The following is a 26,305-nucleotide window of genomic DNA, read 5'->3' on the forward strand; positions in this document are numbered from 1 at the left end:
GGCCTAAAATATAACCTTTTTTGATATTTACTAAAATGTGTCACCAAATCATGATATTTACTAAAATGTGTCACCTCTGCAGTCATATATGCCAGAAATCAGTACTTGGAAGCAGAAAGTACATCTATAAGATACTGTGTACATCATCAGTTATCAAGATAGCTGAGTATATTCATACCTCCAGGAAAAATGCTCACAAAAAGATACCCCCAGACCAAAATAAATGTAGAAAATAGAAACAGGTTAGAAAAAGGAACATGTCTCAGTATCTGTCTCTAAGAACTGTGTGAGCACTTCTCTGTGTCAAGACAGAGACCAAGAAAAGCTGTACAGTGGGACTGGGCTTCATTGCAACGGAGGAGGTAAGGGACTGGGGAAGATTAAAAAAAGGTTTTTTTTTTTGCTCTGGCTGAACACATTTTCATGTAAAAAATAGCCCCCAATATGACTGCATAATTTGGGGAAAATGTCATATTGCAATTATTGAGGTCAATATTGTGATAATAAACAAATTGTGTCATGGTGTTTCATGTTTATTTCCCCCATTTCATGTTCATTCCCAAATGACATATCCCATCCCTCAATTCAATCAATCCCCTCCATATGAGTATGTTTAAAATTGTCACCTTCTAACCCCTTGCACTCTTAATTTTTTTCAGATACGGGGCTGTTTGATGGCTTATTTTTTGCTCCATAATCTTTAGTTTTTATTGGTGCCATTTTAGTTTTGATGGGACTTTTTGTTCACTTTTTAATTTTTTTTGTCTGGTTTATGAAGTCACCAAAAATCTGCAATTTTCAGCATTGGACTTTATTCACGTTTATGTCATTTCCCGTGCAGTTTCATTAAAAGACAACTGCAGCGGTATGACACTTATCCCCTATCCACAGGAGTGAGTGAGCGCTAAGGCGCGAAGCGTCGACCTAGAGGTCGACGGTGACGCCCCGTCTCCTCCCCGTCCCAATACAGTTCTATGGGGGAGACGGGGAGGCACGAACGCTGCCTCCCCGCCTCTCCCATAGAGATGTATGGAGGAGGCGTGCCAGCTGCAACGTCATGCTGCGGCCGACATGCCCCCTGCACGGGACAACCGCAGCCCCATACAGGAGATCACAGGGGGTCCCAGCGGTCGGACCCCCCGCGATTAAACACTTATCCCCTATCCTGTGGATAGGGGATAAGTGTTAATCACGCTGCAGATGTCCTTTAACATTATATTTTAATAGTTTGGACATTTACACACACAGAAATACCAAACATATTTATGTATGTTATTTCATTTGAAAAACTGGAAAATGGGAATGCTTTGAACATTTAGTAGGGTAGGAACTTATTTCTATCCTTTAAATCCCTATAGGGGACTATTACATGCAATCTTTCAATTTCAAGCAATGTTTAATTCTGTGTCATAGCATAGCATTGATCAGTGTTATTGGCACTCTGCTTCTCCAGGCTGCTAGGCATAGGCGTGCGCACTGGGTGTGCCGGGTGTGCCCAGGCACACCCTAATCCAGTGGCGGTGCGGCCCGCAACGGATGACACCAAGACGCTCCGCAGCACCCCCCATCTGTGCCCGACCGTCCTTCACCAGCCCAGACCCCCGCTGTGCGGTGCGCCTGTCCGTCAGGCGCACTGCACAGCGCTGCCTCCTGCTCCTGTTTGTGCCCCGCTCCGCTCTGGCTTACCTTCAGTTGGTCCGGTCATGTGACGGCGCGTTACTGTATTCAAGGACGCCGGCCCCAGAGCGTGACGTGACGTTACGCGGCTCGCAGGATTACCGCGCTGAGTGAGTGAATGTTATTTCAATCTGCCTACTGGGTCTGGGGGCAGGGGGTTAATCTGGGGCACCTACACCTACAGGGGGGGCAATAGGGTTAATCTGGGGGGTACTACATTCCTACAGGGGGGGAGAGGGGGTTAATCTGGGGGGTACTGCATTCCTACAGGGGGGAGAGGGGGTTAAACTGGGGGTACTACCATCCTACTGGGGGGGGGAGGGGGTCATCAGGGGGGTACTACCTTCTAACAGGGTGGGGGGATAGGGTTAATCTGGGGGCTACTGCATTCCTACAGGGGGGGAGAGGGGGTTAAACTGGGGGGTACTACCATCCTACTGGGGGGGGGTCATCAGGGGGGTACTACCTTCTAACAGGGTGGGGGGATAGGGTTAATCTGGGGGGTACTGCATTCCTACAGGAGGGGAGAGGGGGTTAAACTGGGGGGTACTACCATCCTACTGGGGGTGGGGTCATCAGGGGGGTACTACCTTCTAACAGGGTGGGGGGATAGGGTTAATCTGGGGGGTACTGCATTCCTACAGGGGGGAGAGGGGGTTAAACTGGGGGGTACTACCATCCTACTGGGGGGGGGTTTAATCTGGGGGTACTACCTGCCTGCTGGAGGGAGGGGGTTAATCTGGGGGTTACTACCTGCCTGCTGAGGGGAGAGGGTTAATCTGGGGGTACTACCTGCCTGCTGGGGGAGGGGGTTAATCTTCGGCACTACCGGGGGGGAGGGGGTTAATCTGGGGCCCCGAGTAGGCAGGTAGTACCCCCAGATTAACCCCCTCCCCCCCAGTAGGATGGTAGTACCCCCAGATTAACCCCCCCCAATAAGAAGGTAGTACCCTCAAATTAACCCCCTCTTCCTGCCAGTAGGAAGGTAGCACCCCCAGATGCTGGTGGCCTCCATGTCTACTTTGCTTTTGTAGGGAACTATACTGCACCTAATGTGGGGAACTATACTGCCAACCTAATGTGGGGGAACTATACTGCACCTAATGTGGGGGAACTATACTGCACCTAATGTGGGGAACTATACTGCACCTAATGTGGGGGAATTATACTGCACCTAATGTGGGGGAACTATACTGCACCTAATGTGGGGGAACTATACTGCACCTAATGTGGGGGAACTATACTGCCAGCCTAATGTGGGGGAACTGTACTGCACCTAATGTGGGGGAACTGTACTGCACCTAATGTGGGGGAACTGTACTGCACCTAATGTGGGGGAACTGTACTGCACCTAATGTGGGGGGAACTATACTGCACCTAATGTGGGGGGAACTATACTGCACCTAATGTGGGGAACTATACTGCCAACCTAATGTGGGGAACTATACTGCCAACCTAATGTGGGGAACTATACTGCCAACCTAATGTGGGGAAACTGTACTGCACCTAATGTGGGGGAAGTATACTGCACCTAATGTGGGGGAAGTATACTGCACCTAATGTGGGGGAACTATACTGCACCTAATGTGGGGGAACTATACTGCACCTTATGTGGGGAACTATACTGCCAACCTAATGTGGGGGAACTATACTGCACCTAATGTGGGGGAACTATACTGCACCTAATGTGGCAGGACTTATACTGCACCTAATGTGGGGAACTATACTGCACCTAATGTGGGGGAACTATACTGCACCTAATGTGGGGAACTATACTGCACCTAATGTAGGGGAACTGTTCTGCACATAATGTAGGGGAACTGTACTGCACATAATGTGGGGGAACTGTACTGCACTTAATGTAGGGGAACTGTACTGGTGCAGTACAGTTCCCCCACATTAGGTGCAGTACAGTTCCCCCACATTAGGTGCAGTACAGTTCCCCCACATTAGGTGCAGTACAGTTCCCCCTGATTAGGTGCAGTACAGTTCCCCTTCATTAGGTGCAGTACAGTTCCCCCACATTAGGTGCAGTACAGTTCCCCCACATTAGGTGGCACCTAATGTGGGGGAACTGTACTGCCAACCTAATGTGGGGGAACTGTATTGCAAACCTAATGTGGGGGAACTGTACTGCCAACCTAATGTGCGGGGACTTATACTGCCAACCTAATGTGGTGGGACTTATACTGCACCTAATGTGGGGGAACTATACTGCACCTAATGTGGCGGGACTTATACTGCACCTAATGTGGGGGAACTATACTGCACCTAATGTGGGGGAACTATACTAACTGTGTGCGTATATATATACATATATATATATATATATATATATATATATATGCACGCGCACAGCGTGAGTTTGTGCTTTAGGGTGCACACCCTAATGCAATAGGCTGCGCACGCCTATGCTGCTAGGTTATGTTCACACACAGTTTTTTGAGTCTCACTGAGCCGTAAATGCCTAAATATCTGCGGGCAGAGATTTTGTAGTGTAAATGAGCCCTTCAGCAGGGACCAAAAGAGACAGATTTTCTGCTGCAAGCTTTCTTCCACTACATTGAAAGGGTTGAAATTTGCAACATAAATTGACATGCTGTGGAATTTAAAATCCAAACCACAGGTCAATTTGTGTGTGGAATGAGATTTGCGAAATCTCATCCACATGAATTGCACCATATTCTGCTGTAGATTGTACCTGTGCAAATTTACAGGTAAAAATTATAGCAATTCCGGTATGGGTTGATTTGCACTTCACATCACATTTTTTGCATATGGTTTTGTATCCAATTTTATTTTTCCCAAAATGACAAAGTCATATGTAATTAGACATTTATAAAAACAGTATGCGGTTTTTTATAAATTACAAAAATCCTTTCCACAGCCACCTTGGACTCCTACAGCATCCCCTGGCTGCAGGAGTCTGCAGGTGGCTGTGGTGACACTGCAAGAGCGCTTGTACTACCACTGTCATCATGGAACTGAGTGTGTTCTATGTTGGGAGTAGTAGTACAGGGGCTGAGGGACCAATCGCACTGGGTCTCACTTCCTGAGACCTGCTGTTATGCTAATTTATAAGCCTGTGAAGTGGAAAGCATGCCCCGTTTCCCAGCCAGCCAGTGATGTGAAGAATAGAAAATCTTTGCATTGTAACGTCATATTCCCCATCGGGAGCCCTGATAAGCCTGCACCGACTGGCCAATCACGGCTTTCAGCAGGGAATATGAAATGACAGTGATGTGATTTGATATTATTGGGAGCCACCCACTTCCCTGACAGGAGTTGTCCCTCCCACTACTGCAGTGCTTCCCTCTTAAAGGGGTACTTCATGGAAGTAAATATATATATACATATATATATATATATATATATATATATATATATATATATATATATATATATAATTAAAAAAAAAGCTCTAAAGCCACCACACTACCTGGATATGTTCCTTGTAAACCATCCTGCCTGACATAAAAAAAAGTAAGGATTAAACAAAAATACAGATAAAGCAAGTCCTTACATATAAAAGTAAAAAATATCTGCTGGAAACTGTAAATCACTATCTATGTACAGGACAGGAGCTTCTTCAGGGTCCTGTACAGTACACGCAATGTCCTAAAAAAGTAAAATGGAGCCACCCTTACCTGGTGTCCAAAGGAGCAGCTAACCCTGCCACAGGTAAAGAGTAGTACAAAACATGTAGTACCTCCCTGTACTGTAGGGGGCGCTACCAGACAGCCAGTCAGTGCCTGTACTTCAGCAATACAGGTTTTTTTTTTTACCAGTAAAATGCCCATTCTGATCTTGGTCGGTTCTTTCAGCCATTGACACGTTATGTTGAGTCTGGTTTCAAGTTACAATGGTCCAGAAAAGACCATTGTATGTTGAAACTATTGTATGTTGAGGCCATTGTAAGTTGAGGGATCACTGTGTATATATGTATATATATATATATTGGGGCCCAGTACATGAGTTGCAGCCCTGTACCCTTGCTGTCCTGTCAGGCAGACTCTATTGCGGTGTCCCCTGAGTCCCTCTTTAACCCCTTAAGGACCAGGCCATTTTATACCTTAAGGACCGGAGCGTTTTTTGCAATTCTGACCACTGTCACTTTAAACATTAATAACTCTGGAATACTTTTAGTTATCATTCTGATTCCGAGATTGTTTTTTCGTGACATATTCTACTTTAACTTAGTGGTAAAATTTTATGGTAACTTGCATCCTTTCTTGGTGAAAAATCCCAAAATTTTATGAAAAAAATGAAAATTTTGCATTTTTCTAACTTTGAAGCTCTCTGCTTGTAAGGAAAATGGATATTCAAAATATATTTTTTTTGGGTTCACATATACAATATGTCTACTTTATGTTTGCATCATAAAATTTATGAGTTTTTACTTTTGGAAGACACCAGAGGGCTTCAAAGTTCAGTAGCAATTTTGAAATTTTTCACAAAATTTTCAAACTCACTATTTTTCAGGGACCAGTTCAGTTTTGAAGTGGATTTGAAGGGTCTTCATATTAGAAATACCCCATAAAAGACCCCATTATAAAAACTACACCCCCTAAAGTATTCAAAAAAACATTCAGTAAGTGTATTAACCCTTTAGGTGTTTCACAGGAATAGCAGCAAAGTGAAGGAGAAAATTCAAAATCTTCATTTTTTACACTCGCATGTTCTTGTAGACCCAATTTTTGAATTTTTGCAAGGGATAAAAAGGAGAAAATTTTTACTTGTATTTGAAACCCAATTTCTCTCGAGTAAGCACATACCTCATATGTCTATGTTAATTGTTCGGCGGGCGCAGTAGAGGGCTCAGAAGGGAAGGAGCGACAAATGGTTTTTGGGGGGCATGCCGCATTTAGGAAGCCCTTATGGTGCCAGGACAGCAAAAAAAAAACACATGGCATACCATTTTGGAAACTAGACCCCTCAGGTAACGTAACAAGGGGTAAAGTGAACCTTAATACCCTACAGGTGATTCACGACTTTTGCATATGTAAAAAAAATATATATTTTTTTTACCTAAAATGCTTGGTTTCCCAAAAATTTTACATTTTTAAAAAGGGTAATAGCAGAAAATACCCCCCAAAATTTGAAGCCCAATTTCTCCCGATACAGAAAACACCTCGCATGGGGGTGAAAATTGCTCTGCTGGTGCACTACAGGTCTCAGAAGAGAAGGAGTCACATTTGGCTTTTTGAAAGCAAATTTTGCTCTGGGGGCATGCCGCATTTAGGAAGCCCCTATGGTGCCAGAACAGCAAAAAAAAAAACACATGGCATACCATTTTGGAAACTAGACCCCTCAGGGAACGTAACAAGGGGTAACGTGAACCTTAATGCCCTACAGGTGTTTCACGACTTTTGCATATGTAAAAAAAAAAATATTTTTTTTTACCTAAAATGCTTGTTTTCCCAAAATGTTTACATTTTTAAAAAGGATAATAGCGGAAAATACCCCCCAAAATTTGAAGCCCAATTTCTCCCGATTCAGAAAACACCCCATATGGGGGTGAAAAGTGCTCTGCTGGCGCACTACAGGTCTCAGAAGAGAAGGAGTAACATTTGGCTTTTTGAAAGCAAATTTTGCTCTGGGGGCATGCCGCATTTAGGAAGCCCCTATGGTGCCAGAACCGCAAAAAAAAAACACATGGCATACCATTTTGGAAACTAGAGCCCTCGGGGAACGTAACAAGGGGTAATGTGAACCTTAATACCCTACAGGTGTTTCACGACTTTTGCATATGTAAAAAAATATATATTTTTTTTACCTAAAATGCTTGGTTTCCCAAAATTTTTACAATTTTAAAAAGGGTAATAGCAGAAAATACCCCCCAAAATTTGAAGCCCAATTTCTCCCGATTCAGAAAACACCCCATATGGGGGTGAAAAGTGCTCTGCTGGCGCACTACAGGTCTCAGAAGAGAAGGCGTAACATTTGGCTTTTTGAAAGCGAATTTTGCTCTGGGGGCATGCCGCATTTAGGAAGCCCCTATGGTGCCAGGACAGCAAAAAAAAAACCACATGGCATACCATTTTGGAAACTAGACCCCTCGGGGAACGTAACAAGGGGTAATTTGAACCTTAATACCCTACAGGTGTTTCACGACTTTTGCATATGTAAAAAAATATATATTTTTTTTACCTAAAATGCTTGTTTTCCCAAAAATTTTACATTTTTTAAAAGGGTAATAGCAGAAAATACCCCCCAAAATTTGAAGCCCAATTTCTCCAGAGTACGGCGATACCCCATATGTGGCCCTAAACTGTTGCCTTGAAATACGACAGGGCTCCAAAGTGAGAGCGCCATGCGCATTTGAGGCCTAAATTAGGGACTTGCATAGGGGTGGACATAGGGGTATTCTACGCCAGTGATTCCCAAACAGGGTGCCTCCAGCTGTTGTAAAACTCCCAGCATGCCTGGACAGTCAACGGCTATCTGACAATACTGGGAGTAGTTGTTTTGCAACAGCTGGAGGCTCTGTTTTGGAAACAGTGGCGTACCAGACGTTTTTCATTTTTATTGGGGAGGGGGGTTGTATAGGGGTATGTGTATATGTAGTGTTTTTTACTTTTTATTTTATTTTGTGTTAGTGTAGTGTAGTGTTTTTAGGGTACAGTCGCACGGGCGGGGGGTTCACAGTAGTTTCTCGCTGGCAGTTTGAGCTACGGCAGAAAATTTGACGCAGCTCAAACTTGCAGCCGGATACTTACTGTAATCCTCCGCCCATGTGAGTGTACCCTGTACGTTCACATTGGGTGGGGGGGGGGGACATCCAGCTGTTGCAAAACTACAACTCCCAGCATGTACGGTCTATCAGTGCATGCTGGGAGTTGTAGTTTTGCAACCGCTGGAGGCTCCGTTTTGGAAACAGTGGCGTACCAGACGTTTTTCATTTTTATTGGGGAGGGGGGCTGTGTAGGGGTATGTGTATATGTAGTGTTTTTTACTTTTTATTTTATTGTGTGTTAGTGTAGTGTAGTGTTTTTAGGGTACAGTCACACGGGCGGGGGGTTCACAGTAGTTTCTCGCTGGCAGTTTGAGCTGCGGCAGAAATTTTGCCGCACCTCAAACTTGCAGCCGGATACTTACTGTAATCCTCCGCCCATGTGAGTGTACCCTGTACGTTCACATTGGGGGGGGGGACATCCAGCTGTTGCAAAACTACAACTCCCAGCATGTACGGTCTATCAGTGCATGCTGGGAGTTGTAGTTTTGCAACAGCTGGAGGCACACTGGTTGTGAAACACCGAGTTTGGTAACAAACTCAGTGTTTTGCAACCAGTGTGCCTTCAGCTGTTGCAAAAGCTACAACCCCCAGCATGTACGGACAGCGGAAGGGCATGCTGGGTGTTGTAGTTATGCAACAGCTGGAGGCATACTACTTTGGCTGGGGATGCTGGGGATTGTAGTTATGCAACAGCTGGAGACACACTGGTTTGCTACTTAACTCAGTGTGCCTTCAGCTGTTGCAAAACTACAACTCTCAGCAGTCACCGACAGCCAACGGGCATGCTGGGAGTTGTAGTTATGCAACCACCAGATGCACCACTACAACTCCCAGCATGCACTTTAGCTGATTGTGCAAGCTGGGAGTTGTAATTATACAACAGCTGAAGGTACACTTTTCCATAGAAAGAATGTGCCTCCAGCTGTTGCAAAACTACAAGTCCCAGCATGCCCATAAGGGCATGCTGGGAGTTGTGGTGGTCTGCCTCCTGCTGTTGCATAACTACAGCTCCCAGCATGCCCTTTTTGCATGCTGGGAGCTGTTGCTAAGCAACAGCAGGAGGCTGTCACTCACCTCCAACGATCCTCGCTGCACCAGGTCAGTCCCTCGTCGTCTCCGCCGCCGCTCCTGGGGCCCCGATCCCAACAGGGGCGCCGGGGATCGGGGTCCCCAGCACCAGGGGTGCACGTCCCGCACCCGCTCACGTCCTCCGGAAGAGGGGCGGAGCGGGTTTCGGGAGTGACACCCGCAGCAGGCGCCCTGATTGGTCGGCCGGTAATCCGGCCGACGAATCAGGGCGATCGTGAGGTGGCACCAGTGCCACCTCACCCCTGCTGGCTCTGGCTGATCGGGGCCGTCTCTGACGGCCCCGATCAGCCAATAATTCCGGGTCACCGGGTCACTGGAGACCCGATTGACCCGGAATCCGCCGCAGATCGCTGGACTGAATTGTCCAGCGATCTGCGGCCATCGCCGACATGGGGGGTCATAATGACCCCCCTGGGCGATATGCCCCGATGCCTGCTGAACGATTTCAGCCGCTCCAGATGGTTGCGGGGGGCCGGTAAAACACATGACGTTCTCATACGTCATGTGTCCTTAAGGACTCGGAAATGGAGACGTATGAGAACGTCATGTGTCCTTAACCCCTTAAGGACCAAGGGCGTACAGGTACGCCTTTGCTCCCTGGTACTTAAGGACCAAGGGCGTACCTGTACGCCCGTGGGAATTTCGGTCCCCGCCGCGCGCCGGGCAGGGATCGCGCCGGGGTGACTGCTGATATCTATCAGCAGGCACCCCGCGCAACTGCCCAGGGGGGTCATTAGACCCCCCCATGTTGGCGATCGGCGCAAATCGCAAGTGAATTCACACTTGCGATTTGCGCCGATTCCGGGTCATACGGGTCTATGGTGACCCGGTGACCCGGAATAGAAGGGGGATCGCGGGTGTCCTAGACACCCACGATCCCCCTGTAGCGATAGGAGTGAGGTGGCAGGGTTGCCACCCCTCCTATCTCTGCTATTGGTGGTCTAGACGCGACCACCAATAGCAGATCGGGGGCGGAGGGGTTTACTTTCGGTTTCCCCGTCCTGCCCTCCCACAATAGGCGGGGCAGAACGGGGAAACCGACAGGGACCGGCGCCGAAGATCCACTTACCCATCGGCGATGGCAGCGGCGACGATCAGCGGCGGCAGCGGGCGACGATCGGCGGAAGAAGAGGACCGCGACGCAGCTCCCTGGATCCAACGGAAGCCGGTGAGTTACTTAGCAACATCTGGAGGGCTACAGTCTGAGACCACTATAGTGGTCTCTAAACTGTAACCCTCCAGATGTGGCAAAACTACAACTCCCAGCATGCCCAGAGAGCTGTTTAGGCTTGCTGGGAGTTGCAGTTTTGCAACAGCTGGAGGTCTACAGTCTGAGACCACTGCAAAGTGATCTCTATACTGTGCACCTCCAGATCTTGCAAAACTACAACTCCCAGCATGCCCAGACAGCAGTTTGCTGTCTGGGCATGCTGGGAGTTGTAGTTTTGCAACATCTGGAGGTCCACAGTTTGGAGACCACTATGCAGTGGTCTCTAAACTATAGCTCTACAGATGTTGCAAAACTGCAACTCCCAGCAAGCCTAAACAGCAAACAGCTGTCTCTGCATGCTGGGAGTTGTAGTTGCGATCCCTCCAGCTGTTGCCTAACTACATCTCCCAGCATGCCTTTCGGCGATCAGTACATGCTGGGAGTTGAAGTTTTGCAACAGCCGGAGGCACACTGGTTGGAAAATACTGAGTTAGGTAACAGAACCTAACTGAAGGTTTTCCAACCAGTGTACCTCCAGCTGTTGCAAAAGTACAACTCCCAGCATGCACGGTCTGTCAGTACATGCTGGGAGTTGTAGTTTTGAAACAGCTGGAGGTTTGCCCCCCCCCCCCCCCATGTGAACGTACAGGGTACATTCACACTGGCGGGTTTACAGTAAGTTTTCTGCTTCAAGTTTGGGCTGTGGCAAATTTTTCACCGCAGCGCAAACTCCTAGCCGTAAATTCACTGTAAACGCCCGCCAGTGTGAATGTACCCTAAAAACACTACACTTACACATAATAAAGGGTAAAACACTACACATACACCCCCTTACACTGTCCCCCTAATAAAAACTAAAAAACATATTGTACGGCAGTGTTTCCAAAACAGAGCCTCCAGCTGTTGCAAAACAACAACTCCCAGCATTTCCGGACAGCCACTGACTGTCCAGGCATGCTGGGAGTTTAGCAACAGCTGGAGGCACCCTGTTTGGGAATCACTGGCGTAGAATACCCCTATGTCCACCCCTGTGCAATCCCTAATTTAGTCCTCAAATGCGCATGGCGCTCTCTCACTTTGGAGCCCTGTCGTATTTCAAGGAAACAGTTTAGTGCCACATATGGGGTATCTCCGTACTCGGGAGAAATTGCGTTACTAATTTTGGGGGCTTTTTTTCCTTTTACCCCTTATGAAAAAGAAAAGTTGGGGTCTACACCAGCCTGTTAGTGTAAAAAAAAATTTTTTTTTACACTAACATGCTGGTGTTGTCCTTTACTTTTTATTTTCACGGGAGGTAAAAGGAAAAAAAGACCACCAAAATTTGTAACGCAATTTCTCCTGAGTACGGAGATACCCCATATGTGGGCGTAAAATGCTCTGCGGACGCACAACAAGGCTCAGGAGTGAGAGCGCACCATGTACATTTGAGGCCTAAATTGGTGATTTGCACAGGGGTGGCTGATTTTACAGTGGTTCTGACATAAACACAAGACAATAAATACAGACATGTGACCCCATTTTGGAAACGACACCCCTCACGGAACGTAACAAGGGGTATAGTGAGCCTGAACACCCCACAAATTTTCATTAAAGTTGGATGGGAAAGTGAAAAAAAAAATTTTTTTTTCACTAAAATGCTGGTATCACCCTAAATTTTTCATTTTCACAAGGGAAAATAAAAAAAAGCCCCCCAAAATTTGTAACCCAATTTCTTCTGAGTAAGAGCATACCCCATATGTGGATGTAAAGTGCTCTGCGGGTGCACTACAATGCTCAGAAGAGAAGGAGCGCCATTGGGATTTTGAAGAGAAAATTTGTCCGGAATTGAAGGCCACTTGTGTTTACAAAGCCCCCATGGTACCAGAACAATGGACCCCCCCATATGTGACCCCATTTTGGAAACTACACCCCTCATGTAATGTAATAAGGGGTGCAGTGAGCATTTACGCCCCACAGGTGTCTGACAGATTTTTGGAACAGTGATCCGTGAAAATGAAAAATGTAATTTTCCATTTGCACAGCCCACTGTCCCAAAGATCTGTCAAACGCCAGTGGGGTGTAAATGCTCACTGCACCACTTATTAAATTCTGTGAGGGGTGTAGTTTCCAAAATGGGGTCACATGTGGGGGGGGTCCACTGTTCTGGCACCATGGGGGGCTTTGTAAATGCACATGGCCCCTGACTACCATTCCAAACGAATTCTCTTTCCAAAAGCTCAATGGTGCTCCTCCTCTTCTGAGCATTGTAGTTCGCACGTAGTGCACTTCAGGTCCACTTATGGGGTACCTCCATACTCAGAAGAGATGGGGTTACAAATTTTGGGGGGTATTTTCTGCTATTAACCCTTGCAAAAATTTGAAATTTGGGGGGAAACACATATTTTAGTGAAAAAAATATATATATTTTTTTACATATGCAAAAGTCGTGAAACCCGTGTGGGGTATTAAGGCTCACTTTATTCCTTGTTACGTTCCTCAAGGGGTCTAGTTTCCAAAATGGTATGCCATGTGTTTTTTTTTTGCTGTTCTGGCACCATAGGGGCTTCCTAAATGCGACATGCCCCCTGAGCAAAATTTGCTCTCAAAAAGTCAAATATCACTCCTTCTCTTCGGAGCATTGTAGTTCGCCCGTAATGCACTTCATGACAACTTATGGGGTACCTCCATACTCAGAAGAGATGGGGTTACAAATTTTGGGGGGTATTTTCTGCTATTAACCCTTGCAAAAATGTGAAATTTGGGGGGAAACACACATTTTAGTGGAAAAAAAAATATTTTTTTTACATATGCAAAAGTCGTGAAACACCTGTGGGGTATTAAGGCTCACTTTATTCCTTGTTACGTTCCCCAAGGGGTCTAGTTTCCAAAATGGTATGCCATGTGGGTTATTTTTGCTGTTCTGGCACCATAGGGGCTTCCTAAATGCAACATGCCCCCCAAAAACCATTTCTGAAAAACGTACTCTCCAAAATCCCCTTGTCGCTCCTTCGCTTCTGACCCTCTACTGCGCCCGCCGAACAATTTACATAGACATATGAGGTATGTGCTTACTCGAGAGAAATTGGGCTACAAATATAAGTATACATTTTCTCCTTTTACCCCTTGTAAAAATTCAAAAATTGGGTTTACAAGAACATGTGAGTGTAAAAAATAAAGATTGTGAATTTTCTCCTTCACTTTGCTGCTATTCCTGTGAAACACCTAAAGGGTTAAAACACTTACTGATTGTCATTTTGAATACTTTGGGGGGTGTAGTTTTTATAATGGGGTCATTTGTGGGGTATTTCTAATGGGAAGACCCTTCAAATCCACTTCAAACCTGAACTGGTCTCTGAAAAAAAGCGAGGTTCAAAATTTTGTGAAAAATTGGAAAATTGCTGCTGAACTTTGAAGCCCTCTGGTGTCTTCCAAAAGTAAAAACACGTCAATTTTATGATGCAAACATAAAGTAGACATATTGGAAATGTGAATAAAATAAAAAAATATTTTGAATATCCATTTTCCTTACAAGCAGAGAGCTTCAAAGTTAGAAAAATGCTAAATTTTCAAATTTTTCATCAAATTTGGGGATTTTTCACCAAGAAAGGATGCAATATGTCACGAAAAAACAATCTCGGAATCAGATTGATAACTAAAAGCATTCCAGAGTTATTAATGTTTAAAGTGACAGTGGTCAGATGTGCAAAAAACGCTCTGGTCCTAAGGTGTAAAATGGCCTGGTCCTTAAGGGGTTAAGGGGTTAATATATATGTAAATGGTTAATTATGCCTGGTGTTATCTACGGGGTTGGTCCATTTATATGGATACACCTTAATAAAATGGGAATGGTGATATTAACTTCCTGTTTGTGGCACATTAGTATATATATGTGAGGGGGGAAACTTTTCAAGATGGGTAGAGACCATGGCAGCTGTTTTGAAGTCAGCCATTTTTAATCCAACTTTTGTTTTTTCAATAGGAAGAGGGTCATGTGACACATCAAACTTATTGGGAATTTCACAAGAAAAACAATTATGTGCTTGGTTTTAACGTACGGTATTTATCGGCGTATAAAAAAAATTTTTAGGCAAAATTTTTTAGCCTAAAGTCTATCTGCGTGTTATACGCCGATAAGCCGCTGCAGTTCAATGATTTAAAGCGGGCGCTTTAACTCAATAAACTGCAGCGGCTTTTGCAGGTGCAGATACCTGCCGTCGCTGCCGGCTTCTCTGCCCCTGCCTGTCCTGGGGTCTAGAGCCCTACTGCCGCCGCTTCTCTCCCCCTGCTATCTGCGCCGCTGCCCGTTCTCTCCCCCTGGCTATTGGTGCCACTGCCCCATTGCCGGCGCCGATAGCAAGGGGGAGAGAAGCGGCACCGGCAATGGGGCAGCGGCGCCGACAGACAGGGGGAGAGAAGGGGCAGCGGCACCCATTGCCGGCGCCACTGCCCTGTTGCCTCCCCCATCCCCGGTTGTATAATTACCTGTTGCCGGGGTCGGGTCCGCGCTGCTTCAGGCCTCCGGTGTGCATCCAGTGTGTCATTGCTATGCGCTGCACGGCGTGGCACAATGACGAGTGACGTCACTCGTCATTGCATCTCGCAGCGCATAGCAACGGGGGAGAGAACGGGCAGCGGCGCAGATAGCCAGCGGGAGAGAAGCGGCGGCAGCAGGGCTCTAGACCCCAGGAAAGGCCAGGGGGAGAGAACAGGCAGCTGCGCAGATAGCCAGCGGGAGAGAAGCGGCGGCAGCAGAGCTCTAGACCACAGGAAAGGCAGGGGGAGAGAAGCGGACAGCGACGGCCTCTCTCCCCCTGCCTTTTCTGGGGGCTTCTGCGTGGTCAGAAACAGTGTATCGGGGTATCCGCATGCACACACACGCACCCTCATTTTACCAAGGATATTTGGGTAAAAAACTTTTTTTACCCAAATATCCTTGGTAAAATGAGGGTGCGTGTTATAGGCCAGTGCGTGGTATACCCCGATAAATACAGTAACTTTCTTCTTTCATGAGTTATTTACAAGTTTCTGACCACTTATAAAATGTGTTCAATGTGCTGCCCATTGTGTTGGATTGTCAATGCAACCCTCTTCTCCCACTCTTCACACACTGATAGCAACACCGCAGGAGAAATGCTAGCACAGGCTTCCAGTATCCGTAGTTTCAGGTGCTGCACATCTCGTATCTTCACAGCATAGACAATTGCCTTCAGATGACCCCACAAATAAAAGTCTAAGGGGGTCAGATCGGGAGACCTTGGGGGCCATACTGGAAGCCTGTGCTAGAATTTCTCCTGCGTTGTTGCTATCAGTGTGTGAAGAGTGGGAGAAGAGGGTTGCATTGACAATCCAACACAATGGGCAGCACATTGATATTGTGATGATTTATAAGTGTTCAGAAACTTGTAAATAACTCATGAAAGAATAAAGTTACGTTAAAACCAAGTACATCATTGTTTTTCTTGTGAAATTCCCAATAAGTTTGATGTGTCACATGACCCTCTTCCTATTGAAAAAACAAAAGTTGGATTCAAAATGTCCGACTTCAAAATGGCCGCCATGGTCACCACCCATCTTGAAAAGTTTCCCCCCTAACATATACTAATGTGCCACAAACAGGAAGTTAATATCACCAACCATTCCAATTTTATTAAGGTGTATCCATATAAATGGCCCACCCTGTATTATAATGTTTAATACTGTTATGTGCCTTTAAATACTGTTGCCATGTGTTGTAACCAAGGAAGGTACCAGTGATCACGTGACTTATAGGGTGACCTATGGGACCCCTCCAGAGTCTCCCCCTTATAAACCCTGGGAGGAGCTAGTTCAGTCTCTTGAGTTCTGAGGTCAGTGAAGTCAAGTCCTGAGAGTGTCTGGTGTCCTGAGGAGGCCCAAGGCCTACCACACAGTCACACTTCCACTAATCCAGTACCCCACAGGTGAACGTCAAAACCTGGTAAGCTACATATGGGGTGAAGTCAGTCTAGTCAAGATCAGTCTGTATACAGTCAGCATGGGCCTGCAGCAAATTGTCCAAATCCAATATAAGTCCCAGCAAGCCCTAGAGTCTCTGAAGTCAATGGTCACCTTCTTGGACCTAACTGAGCTGTCAAGACTATTACACCTGTTTACCTCAGTAAAGCTGCTGTTGATCCGTAACTTGGCGTCGGAGTCATTATTTGCCCTGTGCCTAGCCCAGGATCCAGAGGTATACCTTCAGGTTGTGTAGAGGTTAAACCACGTGCTGGCATCACGACTACAAGGGGTTAATGCCATCTGCCCCTAGGATAACAACATCTGACCTCCATCACACCCTCACCACATTATATATATATATATATATATATACTGCTCAAAAGATAACACATCCTAGATCTGAATAAATGAACTAATTGTATGAAATACTTTCGCCTTTACATAGTTGAATGCGCTGACAACAAAATCATACAAAAAATTATCAATGGAAATCAAATTTATCAACCCATGGAGGTCTGGATATGGAGTAACACTCAAAATCAAAGTGGAAAACCACACTACAGGCTGATCCAACTTTGATGTAATGTCCTTAAAACAAGTCAAAATGAGGCTCAGTAGTGTGTGTGGCCTCCACTTGCCCATATGACCTCCCTACAACATCTGGGCATGCTCCTGATGAGGTGGCAGATGATCTCCTGAGGGATGTCCTCCCAGACCTGGACTAAAGCATCCGCCAACTCCTGGACAGTCTGTGGTGCAACGTGGCGTTGGTGGATGGAGCAAGACCTGATGTCCCAGATGTGCTCAATCTGATTCAGGTCTGGAGAACGGGTGAGCCAGTCCGTAGCATCAATGCCTTCCTCTTGCAGGAACTGCTGATACACTCCAGCCACATGAGGTCTAGCATTTTCTTGCATTAGGAGGAACCCAGGGGCAACTGCACTAGCATATGGTCTCACAAGGAGTCTGAAGATCTCATCTCGGTACCTAATGGCAGTCAGGCTACCTCTGGCAAGCACATGGAGGGCTGTGTGGCCCCCCAAAGTAATACCACCCCCCACCATTACTGACTCACCGCCAAACATGTGCTCAGAGTGAACATGCTTTCATCTGTGAAAAGCACAGGTCCCCAGTGGTGAATTTGCCAATCTTGGTGTTCACAATGTCCTGCATGGTGTTGGGCTGTAAGCACAACCCCCACCTGTGGACGATGGGCCCTCATACCACCCTAATGTAGTCTGTTTCTGACTGGTGGACACATGCACATTTGTGGCCTGTCGGAGGTTATTTTGCAGGGCTTTGGCAGTGCTCCTCCTGCTCCTCTTTGCACAAAGGTAGAGGTAGCGGTCCTGGTGCTGGGTTGTTGCCCTCCAATGGCCTCCTCCATGTCTCCTGGTGTACTGGCCTGTCTCCTGGTAGAGCCTCCATGCTCTGGACACTACTCTGACAGACACAGCAAACCTTCCTGCCACAGCTCGCATTGATGTGGCATCTTGGATGAGCTGCAATACCTGAGCCACTTGTGTGGGTTGTAGACTCCATCTCATGCTACCACTAGAGTGAAAGCACCGCCAGCATTCAAAAGTGACCAAAACATCAGCCAGGAAGCATAGGAACAGAGAAGTGATCAATGGTCACCACCTTCAGATCCACTCCTTTACTGAGGGTGTCTTGCTAATTGCCTATAATTTCCACCTGTTGTCTGTTCCATTCGCACAGCAGCATGTGAAAATTAATTTTCAATCAGTGTTGCCTCCTGAGTGGACAGTGTGATTTCACAGAAGTGTGATTGCCTTGGAGTTACATTGTGTTGTTTAAAGGGTACCTCTCATCAAATAAACTTTTGATATATTTTAGATTAATGAATGTTGAATAACTTTCCAATAGCATGTTAATGAAAAATATGCTTCTTTCTATTGTATTTTTCCCGATCAGTCCTGTCAGCAAGCATTTCTGACTCATGCTGGAGTTCTAAACACTCAGAGCTGCCAGCCTGCTTTGTTCATTGCCAAACAGGCTGTGAACAAAGCAGGCTGGCAGCTCTGAGTGTTCTCCTTTGTGAACAAAGCAGACTGGCAGCTCGTAGTGTTTAGGACTCCAGCATGAGTCTGAAATGCTTGCTGCCAGGACTGGTAGGGAGACCCCTAGTGGTCATTTCTTCAAAGTGGAAAATTAAATAGAAAGAAGCATATTTTTTAATAACATGCAATTGTAAAGTTATTCTGCATACATTAATCTATAATATATCAAAAGTTTTTTTGATGAGAGGTACCCTTTAAGTGTTCCCTTTATTTTTTTGAGCACCAGAAACAGCTGTTTGCATCCTCAGCCAAGCCAGAACACCCTGCTCTGTACTGACGAGGGGCAAGCCCCCCAAAACAGCTGTCTGCAGATGGGTCCTCGCCCCTTGTGGGGAGAATTCTGGTTTGGCAAAAATCCCAATCAGCTTCTGAGACTTTGTAACTGGAGCCAGAGCTGATCTAAGGGCACGCTACCTGAGAATGTGGTGTGATGAGTTACTTTGCATATTCCTTACCCAGAAGGCGGAGTGCCAATGTCCTTTTTGAATCTCCGTTTTACACTGTAAGCGGTGTTCCTCTCCCTGAGGAAAATACTTGACCCCTTTATATATAATTTATATATATATATATATATATATATATATATATATATATATATACTCTGACATCCTTTACATGCTGAAGTGCATATGGCTTAGTGAATGCTATTTACCTGCACAACAGCATATGGCATTCTGCTTCACTGAAGAACAGGTCACATAATATAATAGATAATCTAGACAGTTTACTGATAACACTAACATTAGGCAGCTGAGAATAGTTTGACCTTAGGCCAGAGGTCAGAAATAACAAATATTTGGCCAGGCACAAAAGTCAGTCAGCATTCAAACTGTTTTATGCAATGTAGTTATCTAGCACTATCATGAATACAGTCTGGTGCTTGATAATTCTGCTGAACCAAATGTATTCATCAAGTACATACTACAAAGGAATGTATAATAAGAAATAACAATCAAGTTTAAAAAATAATTATTAACTTTTGGTGATGACTTTTCATTTTGCTATTAAAGTTACTAAAATAATCTTGAAATCTTGCCGTTTTCATTTTAGCCACTTCCTGTTCTGTAGAGAAATCCTTTCCACAGACAAATCATTATTATATAACAGACAGGATTACAGTAATAGGTGAAAAAACGAACATGTTTCAATACCTAGAAACAAGCAAAGAGTGGCGGTACTCTATCTATATAATGTCCGAGAACTCTGCCCAGGTGATAGCCTCATAACACCCACAATAGAGTCAAAAAGAAAAATATAGCAAATGGCAGGTTGTCAAGACTAGTCCGTATGTGTCCTTGTGAATACGAGTGGAGTGGGTTAATGAAACTTGTGAATATTCGTATAGATGAATGTTCATATACAGTATATACAGTAGATAACAGTAACTGGATATATGGGTGTTTTATGGTGAAAGGAGATAGGAGTAGGGGTTTCAAAAAGAGATCGTGGGCTAATTTCCGAGGTACAATGTAGATTTATTAGTGCATACACAAAATAATAATAAAAATATACAAATAACAGGGGGATGCAGGATCCTTGCAGTCGCCTCTGCTTAAAATACAAATCAATAAAATGAAGTTGCATGTAATTAGTAGTGCAACAAACAAAAAATAAAAATATGAAGTTCTGTTACTGAGGGTTAGTCAGCGCAGCTCTCGGTCTTCCCAATGCTGGTCTGCTGATAATCGCTGCATGCTCTCAAGCGCTGCAGTCACGCTATAATGGCCCACTATATGAGGTGGAATAGTGCTACACTGATGATACTGTAAAGTTACTTGCTGGTAACTCGACATACAGTTCCCAGTTAGTGAAAGTAGATATTGCATCCACAGAAGATGACGTAGTATGGAAACAGTTTGTGTCGCGTCCACAGAGAAAGTTAATAGCGCATAGAAGGCTCTGTGGCTGTAGTAGTAAGATATAGCCGGTATTATGTACCGCTTACCCGTCCTTCTTTCTCTTGGCACAGCAGGGATCGGGGTTGTTGGATCTTGTGATGTCCTGGTAACGTCGGCGTTCTCGTGGTTCGGTTGATGGAGTCTGCCTCCGGACAGACAGGTCACACAAATTGGAAATGACACTTATCAGGATGTTTCACAGGCTGTAGGTCCTCGTGGGAGTGCATGCTCTGATGATGATAGGGGATAAGATGTGTAAGAACCGGAGTACCCCTTTAATGCTTAAAGTGACAGTGGTTAGATGTGCAAAAAAAATGTCCTACAGTGAAAATTGGCTGCGTCCTTAAGGGGTTAAATAGGGTAAAGGGGGAAGTAATTAGCAAAACATGATGTACCCTGGACATGGGTAGTTTTTGAGCACAGACCTAAGTCCCGGAGTGGATTTTAGGGACCATGGAATTATGTATATAAATACAAAAAATGTAAAATGTATACAAGGGATATACAATGTAGTGTATAGTCATGTGCCTATGCTTTTGGATGCGATATTAGATGTAACATGTAAAAATAGAAATAAAAATTAAATATAAAAAATAGGTGTGCAAATGTATAAGAATTCATATAATAACATGATCCATGCATAAATATACTATAAAAAGGTATCATATATATATATATAAAATGAAATGTGAAATGTAAAATACCTTTTTATACTTATTACATTTCACATAAAAAATTTTAGATATATGAAACCTTTTTATAGTATATTTATGCATGTATCATATTATTATATTTATTCTTATGCATTTACCTATTTTTATATTTAATTTGTATTTCTATTTTTACATGTTACATTTAATATCGCATCCAAAAGCATAGGCACCTGACTATATACTACATTGTACATCCCTTGTATACATTTTACAATTTTTGTATTTATATACATGATTCCATGGTCCCTATTTAGTATTTCACTGAGACTAAAATCCACTCCGGAATTTAGGTCTGTGCTCAAAAACTACCCATTTCCAGGGGACATCATGTTTTGCTAATTACTGCCCTCTTTACCCTATATAAAGAACAGGCAATTGAAGTTATTAGATCACTGATGAAGGACCTGGAGGGTCCGAAACACGACTGGTCCAGCAAACCCACATAAAAGAACATAATCTGCACCATTATTGCACTTTATCAGCACTTTGACCCCAAAACTGAGGAGATAACGTGTCATCAAGTATCGCTACCATCATCATCAGAGCGCGCACTCCCACAAGGACCTACAGCCTGTGAAACATCCTGAGAAGTGGCATTTGTGTGACCTGTCTGTCGGGAGGCAGACTCCATCACCCGAACCACGAGAATGCCGACATTACCAGGACATCACAAGATCCAACAACCCGATCCCCACTGTGCCACCAAAAAGGACGGGTAAGCGGTACATAGTACTGGCTATATCTTACTACTATGGCCACCAAGCCGTCTATGCGCTTATACGCTATTAACATTCTCTGTGGTGGTATAGTTGTGTAAAAGTATAAAATAAGGCAGGCCGGCTCCTGGACTGTAGACTGTTTGAAAGAATCAGAGAACACATAAGGTCAATTAAAACAGGACACGGAGCTACTGGGTTCATCACACATATAGTGAAAGCACATGGAGGAGAAACTCAACAGAAAAGATTTCCTGGTCTGGAAAAAGTGGATTTGAACGAGAGAGGGGGAGATAGACACAGAACGCTGCTACAGAGAGAAGCCCGCTGGATAGCAGAGCTAGAAGCAACTGTTGCAATAGGGTTAAATGAGCTAAACGAATTTGCTACTTTTCTGTAGGTTCCAGGTCCAGTCTTTTTGTTTTTATGTAGTTTATATGTATAATTATACATTTTGTATACCAATATAGTTTTTTTTTAATCACTATACATAGACTATATAAAAGAGGCGGTACCTGAGAGATGAAGTCAATTGCGGGCCTGAGGAAACGCCTAGAGGGCGTGAAACGGCACCGTCGCTCTGGACGGGGCTCCTTACCTCCTACTGCCCTGCCGTTACACCTGTCCATGTGTAGCCACCCTTGTACTTTAAAACAAAGGAGCACATCATTGGAACTTGGTGAGTGATCTGCGTCTTTCTTTCTAGTTTCTACATATGAACAGATGACCAAATTATTAAAATAAACTGTTAATAAAACCACACGGGCAATAGCATATAAATAAACAAATACTAAAATCCATATTTTTGGTCATTTCATATACCATAAAAAATTATAAAAAGCAATGAAAATGTCCCATTTAACCCCTTAACGACGAAGGGCGTATATTTACGTCCTCCGCCGGCTCCCACGATATGCCGCAGGGTCCCGCGTCATATCGGGTCGGTCCCAGCGGCCATCAACGGCCGGGACCGATCGCGGTGATACCCTGTATTAACCCTTCAGATGCGGCGATCAAAGCTGACCGCCGCGTCTGAAGCGAAAGAGAAAGTATCCTGGCTGCTCAGTCGGGCTGTTCGGGACAGCCGTGGTGAAATCACGGCATCCCGAACAGCTTACAGGACACCGGGAGGGCCCTTACCTGCCTCCTCGGTGTCCGATCGGCGAATGACTGCTCCGTGCCTGAGATCCAGGCAGGAGCAGTCAAGCGCTGACAACACTGATCACAGGCGTGTTAATACATGCCAGTGATCTGTGTAAAAGATCAGTGTGTGCAGTGTTATAGGTCCCTATGGATGCTATAACATTGCAAAAAAAAGTAAAAAAAAAGTGTTAATAAAGATCATTTAACCCCTTCCCTAATAAAAGTTTGAATCACCCCACTTTTCCCATACAAAAAAAATAAAACAGTGTAAATAAAAATGAACATATGTGGTATCACCACATGCGTAAATGTCCGAACTATAAAAATATATCGTTAATTAAACCGCACGGTCAATGGCGTACACGTAAAAAAATTCCAAAGTCCAAAAAAAGAATATTTTTGGTCACTTTTTATACCATTAAAAATGAATAAAAAGTGATCAAAAAGTCTGATCAAAACAAAAATGGTACCGATAAAAACTTCAGATCAAGGCGCAAAAAATTTGCCCTCACACCACCCTGTACGTGGGAAAATAAAAAAGTTATAGGGGTCAGAAAAGGGCATTTTTAAACGTATACATTTTCCTGCATGTAGTTATGATTTACGACAAAATGAAACCTATATAAGTAGGGTACCATTTTAACCGCATGGACCTACAGAATAATGATAAGGTGTCATTTTTACCGAAATATGCACTGCGTAGAAACGGAAGTCCCCAAAATTTACAAAATTGCGTTTTTTCTTCGATTTTGTCGCACAATGATTTTGTTTTCTGTTTTGCCGTGGATTTTTGGGTAAAATGACTAATGTCACTGCAAAGTAGAATTGATGACGCAAAAAATAAGCCATAATATGGATTTTTAGGAGGAAAATTTAAAGGGGGGTTATGATTTTTAAAAGGTAAGGAGGAAAAAAATGAAAATGCAAAAAACTGAAAAACCCTGTGTCCTTAAGGGGTTAAAACAAAAATGATACCAATAAAAACTACTGATTAAGGCGCAAAGAATGACCCTTGTGTACAGAAAAGGGACAGTCAGATGAGGACAATTTTGGGCATGCTATTTTTTGTACATAAAGCTATATTTTTTAAAAGTAGTAAAACAAAATAAAACCAATATAAATTGGGTATCGTTGTGATCCTATTGGACCCACAGAATAAAGATAAGGGCCCAAATTTATCAAACTGTGCGAGAGAAAAAATTGAATGATTTTTCCACAGCAACCAATCAGAGCTCGGCTAACAAGCTCTGGTAAAGTAAAAGCTGAACTGTGATTGGCTGTTGTGGGAAAATCACTAAATTTTTTCTCTCACACAGTTAAATAAGATATATCTGGGCCAATGTATCATTTGTACCAAAAAGTGTAAAAAGTAAAGCCACCAAAAGTTACAAAATGACAGGTTATTTTCAATTTCGCTCAACAAATATATATTTTTTTTGTTTCACCATAGATTTGGTGGCAACATAAATGATGTAATTACAATTGGTGGTGCAAAAAACAACCTCTTTTATTAGTCTGTAAGTGGAAAATTGAAAGCGTTATAGCAATTAGGAGGAGAGAAAGAAAAAAAAAAGTGCAAAAATGAAAAATCTCTGCATTCTAAAGGGGTAAGAAATTCCCCCTACAGCACATGACAGCTTCTTTTTAGAACTATTTTTATTTTCAAACATGTGATATACACATTTCATTGTTAGAATAAGAATAGATATGAAAGTATAATTGGCGTTGCAGCACCTTGAGGCAACTCATAAAAACCACTGTACACAGACAGTGGTGAAACTGACTCTACACAGGCTCTGCAGACCATATAAGTGATTATATACAGTTTACATCAGGTGACTTGCAGGTGATGTCTTCTCTAATTGGAGTTGTTTACTTTCCTTTTTCTTCTCCATCCGGCCCAGGCTGTCATGATGATTTCTTCCAGCCACAACTCGTCTCCAAAGAACCTGCCAAACATTTTAGGTTCTGCACCTTTCCAGCAACTATAGCGCTCCCACAGTAATAATTATCCCCTGGGTGTCCTGTACAGTAGAGTGGATAGAAAAGTGGGTTGGGGAAGAGTAGGTAGATCCCCCACATTAGGTAGTTAGTTCCACCAGTAGTTAAACAGGTCCTTTCACATTCTTTCCCCCAGTGCACAGGTGTCCTGAGTAGGTAGGTGCCACCTGTTAGTAGGCCCCCCTCTAGGTACAGTGGGGAGAACAAGTATTTGATACACTGCTGATTTTGTAGGTTTTCCTATTTACAAAGCATGTAGAGGTCTGTAATTGTTATCATAGGTACTCTTTAACTGTGAGAGACAGAATCTAAAACAAAAATCCAGAAAAACACATTGTATGATTTTTTAAAAATAATTAGAATTTTATTGAATGACATGGGGTATTTGACACATCAGAAAAGCATAACTTAATATTTGGCACAACAACCTTTGTTTGCAATTACAGAGATCAAACATTTCCTGTAGTTCTTTAACAGGTTTGCACACATTGCAGCAGGGATTTTGGCCCACTCCTCCATACAGACCTTCTCTAGATCCTTCAGGTTTCGGGGCTCTTGCTGGACAATATGGACAATCAGCTCCCTCCAAAGATTTTCTATTGAGTTCAGGTCTGGAGACTGGCTTGGCCACTCCAGGACCTTGAGATGCTTCTTACAGAGCCACTCCTTAGTTGCTCTGGCTGTGTGTTTCGGGTCGTTGTCATGCTGGAAGACCCAGCCATGACCCATCTTCAATGCTCTTACTAAGAGAAAGAGGTTGTTGGCCAAGATCTCGCAATACATGGCCCCATCCTCCCCTCAATATGGTGCAGTCATCCTGTCCCCTTTGCAGCCCCAAAGAATGCTGTTTCCACCTCAATGCTTCATGGTTGGGATGGTGTTCTTGGGGTTGTACTCATCCTTCTCCTTCCTCCAAACCATATGATCATCTCCCATTCCTCCTCTGGATCATCCAGATGGTCATTGGCAAACTTCAGACAGACCTGGACATGGGCTGGCTTGAGCAGGGGGACCTTGCATGTGCTGCAGGATTTAAATCTATGATGGTGTACTTATGGTGTGTTACTTATGGTTTTCTTGGAGACT

At 44.2% G+C, this 26,305-nt stretch overlaps 1 protein-coding gene across 1 annotated transcript in view; it reads right to left on the reverse strand.

Moving 5' to 3' along the window:
• SLC7A8 (solute carrier family 7 member 8) overlaps nucleotides 1-26,305 on the reverse strand; it is a 120,558-nt gene that overhangs the window by 70,852 nt on the left and 23,401 nt on the right. The window lies entirely within an intron of this gene.

The sequence above is a fragment of the Hyla sarda genome, chromosome 1 (genome assembly GCF_029499605.1).
Source record: "Hyla sarda isolate aHylSar1 chromosome 1, aHylSar1.hap1, whole genome shotgun sequence".
In the NCBI taxonomy this organism is placed as follows: Eukaryota; Metazoa; Chordata; class Amphibia; order Anura; family Hylidae; genus Hyla; species Hyla sarda.